Raw genomic sequence first — 7524 nt, forward strand, 5'->3', positions numbered from 1 at the left:
CCGTAACTAGAGGAACTATTCAAATGCTTTTGATGTGATAGGAGAGTGATTCTGTCTTTTGAGAATGACAATCAGTGCCTTTGTGATTTCACAGTATAAACTATTTGAAAGCGAGAAATGTGGAGGTGAGTAGCCTGTGATGATATTGAATCGCTTGGGTATGTTTCTGAACAGTTAGGAACAGAGAGGAAATACAAAGCCAGACTAGAAAGAGTTCTTTTTACCCCCAGAGATTTTTAGAGTTTCTTGGTGCATATGGATTTTAGAAAAAAAATATTTGGATTTGTTTTATTCTTTTGACCTTGACAGTATAGAATGAAGAACGGTTTTATAGCCCTTATATAGCAGAGTTGGGGCATTAAATGTTCATGTCCACACATTGCTTACAGATACCAAATTCTATGGGTTATTTGTAGACCAGTGGCTCAATAAAATTCTTGGTAAGCATTTCCATTCTGTTGTAATTTTGTAAAGCCAAAATATCTGACCTGAAATCACAGAACAAATTCATTTTGTCAATAGAGCTGTGGGAAGCAAAATAGGCTGATTTCAGTCCCATTGTTTTAAAGACTTCTTTCAGCCTCTGCCTATATTCTTACACTTGAAGGAGAGCTACAAACCCATTGCCTTCTCAGTATTAAAAAGTGACAGTCATTCAAGAATACCATCCTTCATGAGCTACACATCCAAGAACACAATGAGTGAATGAATGAATGAATGAATGCATGCATGAACCAACTCATCTGTGTAACGGTTTTGGGGGGGGGTTGTCACAGTAATGATCATGAGTTACCATTGATGACCTTGTCTCCTGATGACCCCTAGATTTAAAAAACCCTTTCCTGGGGGCGCTTGGGTGGCTCTGTCAGTTAAGCCTCTGACTTTGGCTCAGGTTATGATCTCATAGTTTATGAGTTTGAGCCCCTTGTCGGGCTCTGTGCTGACAGCTCAGAGCCTGGAGCCTATTTCAGATTCTGTGTCTCCCTCTCTCTCTGCCCCTCCCCCCTCATGCTCTGCCTACCTTCCAGAATAATAAATAAATAAATAAACATAAACCAAATAAATAAACATTAAAAAAAATCCCTCTCCTTAAAAAGTTAAAGCCCTTTGGGATCACTCATTTATTTTATATGAATTGTTTCTTCTGCTGATTGGTACCCTTCTTTTGTTGTTATTGTCATCAATCACTCTGACCTGTCATTACCTTACATCTGATTGTTTTTATGGAGAGATACTCCTCTTGGTCCGCCTTAGGAGAAACAACTCAATCACAACTGCTGCCCTCAAACAGACAGGAAACATTTGTATGTGATGGGCTGGGCCACCACCTCTGCTTCTCATTTGTAACAGCCTGAGGTTTCTCCAGGAAAAAGAACGTCCGTAGCAAGTAAGCCATGGGTTGAATTCAAATTTAAGACTTCCATCTTTCTAAAGTTTGTTCAGTTTATTAAGTGTCTTGCCTCCTGCTGTATAAGATATAGATGAAGAGATCATGGTTTTCCTGGGGGTTTGAAACTCAGGTTAAACAGACATCAGAAGGGAATTCTCAAATGAATTTTCAGTAAGCGCATTGACAGTCTCAGAAATTCCAACTCTAGCAAATACAGCGTTCTTTTCAATTAATGTCAAAACATCAACTACCTTGCAGGTCTGTTAAACTAATATGGTATCTAAATGTTCTGTGATATTCAGCATGGCCCTGTTGGAGGCAAGGTTTAATTGTAGCCAGCTTCTTTGAATAGCCATTGGATAATTTCAGAAATATTTTTTACCTTTCTACTTGCCCTAAGGTTATTCTGATACGAAACCTTCTCTCCTTGGTTCGCATTATGCTGTGACTGCATCCAAAGTTGACTCAGTAAGTGGTTTAGAAAATCTTTCCTGAGGAAAATGTAGGTTTTCATTCATGTAGTTAGGAGTCTGATGGCAAAATCTACATATGTATGCTTTGTGGGAAAAACAGCTGGAAATTGTTTCTTTCTGATTGTGTCTGATGTGCTTGTTAGGATAGGGGAGCTTACATAATTTGTAGAGCATATAGTCCTATCAGTGGTAACCCGTGGATGGGGAGACGACTCTAGGAAGTAGTTGCTCATTGTGTGTTTTCAGTAATTGCATGCTATCAGCTTTATGGGCTTGCAGAGTTTCAGAGTGCCTGGTACATAGAGGATGAATAATAGTGGCATTGAATTGATGAAAACATGGAAGAATGAATGAATGAATGAATGGGTGAAACTTCATAGTCCTGTAGCTCACAGGATTTGTAAACTGCCTACTCTTTCCAAATGAAGGCTTTGGGTTGATGGGATATCTGAGGATATCTTAGACGGAAACATAAGAAATAATACCATTTAGCTACATGTGCGGATATGGTAGTAATCCCCAAAGAGGATTTTTTTTAAAGGATCATAAATACAATTAAATAGAAATGTACCCTTATACAATACAGTCAAGAATCACTTTACATTTCTGTTTTGTACAGGTTAATTTGAATTTGGATCAGTCAGTGAAGTTGAAAGTTATATTGCTGCGTTTGAGAGAAGGCGAGAGTGTCTCTCTGAAGGGTGGCCCCAGCTAATACCTTTTGGATCCTCTGTCGCATTCCCCTTGGGGCCGTGCTTCTGTTGGCTGCTCCCAGCCTGTGAGGCAGTGTGGCGGGAATACTAAGAGTCTCATTCTGAAGAGGCAGGGCTCATCCTGAGGGTGACTTTCACTTGAGGACTTGACTGAACATTTCTTGAATTGTCCTGCAGTCCAAAACTCCTTCTTCTTCTTCTTTTTTTTTTTTTTATATTGTCAAGTTAGCTTACATACAGTGTAGTCTTGGCTTCAGGAGTAGATTCCCATGATTCATCACTAACATACAACAACATCCAGTACTCATCCCAACAAGTGCCCTCCTCAATGTCCATCACCTACTTTTCTCACCCCCGAAACCCAACACTCCTTTTATTCTGTGCTTCCTCATCCCTCTCTCTTTATGCAAGTGTGAGACTCGCACTGTGATCTGAATTATTTCCTTGCTTTCTCCTCTCTCCTCCTTCAGTGTGTTTCTTGTGTATCTCATCTCATCTTGGAGGCTGATTCTTGGCAAAGTAAAACCAATGGTACCAAGAATGGTCCAAAAACTTGGCAAGAAGACAGAGATTTTGGACTGATTCACCACACGGTGGTGAAGAACATAATACGCTGAGTGGTGTGTGGGGCCTGGGTTATCCCTGGAACTAGGAAGTAGTCGCGTTGCAGTGCTCCATGACTCATGAACTTGAGAGACATGGGGAGGGTGGGGGGAGTGACCATGCGGAATCAGTTGGTTGAGGCCAACCTGGACGGATATATCCTGATGAGGGATAATGAAGAATCAAAGGCTGTTAACTAGCAATAAAGACTTGTTACTTTGTGAGGGCCAGGGAGCACTCTGCGGTGGCTTACAAGGAAGCCATGTCTTCTGTAGTGGAAAAACAGATGACTCAATACTTTTATGGTTAGAGTCCTGAGCTTCAGAGATGTTTGAATGCTCAGCCATTATAGGTCTGTAATACTAGGGTCATGTACAGGATTGGGAAAATGGGAGGCCTTGAAATATGGGTGGGGTTATCTGGCTGAATGTCTCTGAAGATGTTGGTACTGTAGATAGGGCCCGTCTGTCTCTGTCAAGATGTGCTTGAAGATGCTGCAGAAGGTTTTCCCCTGCAAGGAAACAGATACCTGTCAGGAGCTATCCCTGCCTCTTCTCCTAGGTGCCTGTACTGACCATGCTTCTAGCTTCTGTAAACTTGATGCTTGAATATCTGTTCTATATGCATATGCTGGTTACGCCTTATAATGGACAACCTGTTAATACACCTGAGTCACCTTGCCTTGGCCTCCTGCCTCCCTCATCTCCCTCCCTACCCTTAGGAAAAATCCTTTTCTGGTACAAACCAACTAATCCAGAGTCTACACTCACACTCAAGGCCATTGTCTATCTGCCCTAATCACTCCAGGCCCCGGTACAGGAAAACTAGGGACAACCTCATGCCCCAGATACCACTGAAATTACTCAAACCAGACACTAAGCTTGCTTACCATGTTTAGCCTGTTCTTTCCTGTAGAAATCACAGTGAAAGCTCTGGCGTCCCGTTCCCCATCTCCCTCTGCCTCCTGACAAATCACAGGGCTTCCCTGTGTGGCACTTCTGTGGCATGACATGCCCTCTCCTCTTGGAAACTGTGAGTATTAAACTATCTTTTCAATGGCCATCATTTCCTGATCTGTTGGCCTTCCTGTACCTCAGATTTCCTATTAATACACTATATTTTAAGTTAATGCTAGGCCAGTAGCAAAGGTAGATCCCAACATGACCTAGCTAGAGACATATCAGGCCTGATAAGGGAGGAAGGAGACTTTATCCTGAAGACGCTGTAAGAATTAGGTTAGTTGGTGTGAGTTAGCTGAAGCTGGGGTCGCGTGCCTAGGGTTGGATTTTGAAGTTGTTTGATCAAAGGGTTTGGAATGTAAAATTGGACGAGCAAGAATTCAGTAGCTTATGGGCACTTTCTGAGGCCTTGGAGTTTAACATTCTGGCAAGAAACCCAGGTAATGGGAGTTTTTGTTGCTGGAGTATTTCTGAGAATTCTGGAAAAAAGGGATGGTCTGTCCTCAATGAAGGGTAAATGCTTGAGTTACTCTGGAAGGTGGGAGAGGAAGAAATAAAGAGGCTGAGGGGAAGTAGATAGCATTTATGGATATTTCAGGTAAGGCCAGAAGACCTCGAGAAGGCGCAGAGGACACAACATTCACCAAGGGTATTAATCACTCACTGGTACTTGGGGCACCAACATCACTAAGAAGCTTGGTGGAGGCCCTCCTCTGTTGGTGAGGGCTGGCAGGAGCAGTGGCCATAGTAATGGGTCAATATCACCCTTCAGGATGATGGAGTAAACAGAAGCCCGGTGCTGAATCTGTTTGATGAGATTTACTTTGCAAACAGTGTGCTATTATGACCTGTGGACCAGATGGAGTATTTCTAGAACTCTCAGAGGCTGAAGAATCTCTGGCTTATAACCTGATAATGGCGCAAATTGATTACCACTCCCCGATGCCTCTTGTCTGGACACCCCAGACTTTGAATGTGTCCTTAATAGCCTCTTGACTAAAGATAGTTCAGATGTGAGACACATAAAAGAGGCTGAACTTGTAAATATCTCAATAAATCTAGCTATATTCTTGCTGAAAATGCCCAATAGCCACTGGGGGAAAAAAAGGAATCTATTGAAGGACTATAGCCCATTATATCCATGTGACTGCAGCAAGAGCTTATTATTCTCATACTAGCCCTTGTAATACTCCTGTCTGTCGCAAAGACACATCGGTGTGGATACCACTTTGCACAAGATTTAAGGGCTATGAGGGAGATTTTACTTCTCTACTTCTCTGTTATCTCTAACATTATCCTATTCTCAATCCCTGAGACTGCTGCATACTTTACAGCTATGGAACTATGCTCAGCATTCTTTAGTATATCCTTTCTCCTGGACTCCCTGTGCCTCTTGGCATTCACTTGGGAAAATCAGCAATGCACATAGAATGTTGTGCCCAAGAGTTCATAGAAGCATCCTCTTACTTCCTGAAAATACAAAACTATACCTGAACCGTTAGAGACATCCAGTTTCCCGAGGACTCCACTTTTATACAATATATGATCTTCTGCTTGTTCTCAAGATCGAGAGTTTTGCAGAATTGATTTCTTCCACTTACTGACATTATCAGTGTACAGGGACACAGAGTCTCTAAGGATAAACTCCCACTTTTACCAGAAGCCAAGTGCATTTTCTTGGCCATGGCATAAACTAAAAATTAAGAGTCTCTTTCCTCTTAGATGGGAACCTGTTCCTGACTTTTCGAGCCAATTAACAAAAGACAGCTTAGAGGATTTCTTGGTCCCAAAGGATATTGGAGACTTTGGATTCCTAACTTTTTTTTGGACCAGCTGTTCTTTCCTATAAGCTAATGAAAACTGACACTCCTGAGCCCTTGTATTACACCGACTTCCTGAAGAATGGCTTTTACAACTTAAAGGATTCTCCAATAATCATAAATCTATTTGTACATTGACCCAAGTTATGCGAATTCTAACTTAACAAGAACATGGACATCAGAGACCCATTGGTGATTAAATCTTCACATTTGTTTCATTACAAAAACCTACCCTCCTTGTTTGCACACAGTGGCAGCAGTTCAAGGTCAACAGAGGGCCCTGCTGACGTAGTCTTAAGATCTCCACTTAACCCCATGATCCCTCACACCATTCAGACCGTCCTTTTGACTGAATGCACAGGACATTTTTCTGTTTCTAGAATGACTTCTTTTGAAATCCTTTAGCTTTTACCTGCACACATTTCTATCCATTGCTGAAACATCCTAAAACCTGTCCTTTTCCTCCCAGAGGAGAGAGAATCTCATGACTGCTGTGAACTTATTTGGGAGCTTTTCTTGGCTTCCTCTGGCCTTCTTGAAACCCCTTTAGACATCCTAGATTGTGAATTATGTATGGATGAATCCTGTTTGAGAACCGAACAAGAAAGCTATCAAGCTGGATATAAAATCAGAACCCACTAAGGCTTGTTCAAATCCAACCCTCCCTGAGACGTGAAGTATGCACAAGTTGCCACAAGTGTAGCCCTTACTAAGGCCTGCCAGTTAGCTGAGGTAAACGAGCAAATGTCTATACAGAAATGGTTTTGGAGTGGTTCAAGATTTGGGTCTGCTTTGGAAGAAACACCACTTCTTAATTGCAGCTGATGTACTCCCATTAAACAAGGCAACCACATAAAAGCAGTTTTGAGAAACAAAGGTTCATCTTTTAGCAGATGAATATACTAAACAAGCTATGTTAACACATCCAGGACACCCAACAAGTCCAGAATTCAAAGCCAAAATGAATGTCTGACTATTGGCATCGAGTCTTGAGTTGATTCCAGAATCAAGTACCTGATTCTGAAATAACACATTGGGAAGGATCAGATTGCTTGCTTCACCCAGATGGCATCTGGTGGCACCGAGATGGTGATTTGGTCTGCGTTGAGAGGCTGAAATAGAGTGTCTGAAAGAACCAAGCCCTACCGTCCATGGAAAGGAAAGTACAAAAAATGTCCTAAATAAGTATTCACAGGGAAACCTTAGGGAGATTTCAGAGCACATCTTTGCTGCACCTTCTAGCTGTGATGTCCCAAACCCTTTGAAAACTGTAAAGGTGGGGCAAGGACACAAGCACAGACTTTTAGGTCATTTAGAACATGTGCAAATGGATTTCATTCAGTTGCTCCCTGTGTTTATGAATATGTTCTTAATCCCAGGATATTGTCTATTTTCTGCTAGGCTGGAATCATTTCCTTTCTGTAAAGTAACTGTCAAGACAGTAGACTCTGGGATTCCCACTTGAGTAATACCTATTCATCTACTTTCAGGGGTACTTTGCAGTCAGAACAGAAATTAAGGGACTTTGTAAGGCTTTGTCTGTCACCCAGAAGCTTCATGGGTCCT

General features: G+C 41.8%; 1 long non-coding RNA gene across 1 annotated transcript; it reads right to left on the reverse strand.

Annotated features, from left to right (window-relative positions):
• Positions 1-3371: 3371 nt before the first annotated feature.
• LOC109493507 lies at positions 3372-4949 on the reverse strand. The gene is made up of 2 exons (XR_002147802.3): positions 4803-4949; positions 3372-3690 (listed from the first exon to the last, which is right to left on the reverse strand). It is a non-coding gene; the product is annotated as an uncharacterized LOC109493507 (long non-coding RNA).
• Between the last annotated feature and the right edge of the window lie 2575 nt (positions 4950-7524).

Source organism: Felis catus, chromosome D3 (assembly GCF_018350175.1).
Source record: "Felis catus isolate Fca126 chromosome D3, F.catus_Fca126_mat1.0, whole genome shotgun sequence".
Taxonomy (NCBI): Eukaryota; Metazoa; Chordata; class Mammalia; order Carnivora; family Felidae; genus Felis; species Felis catus.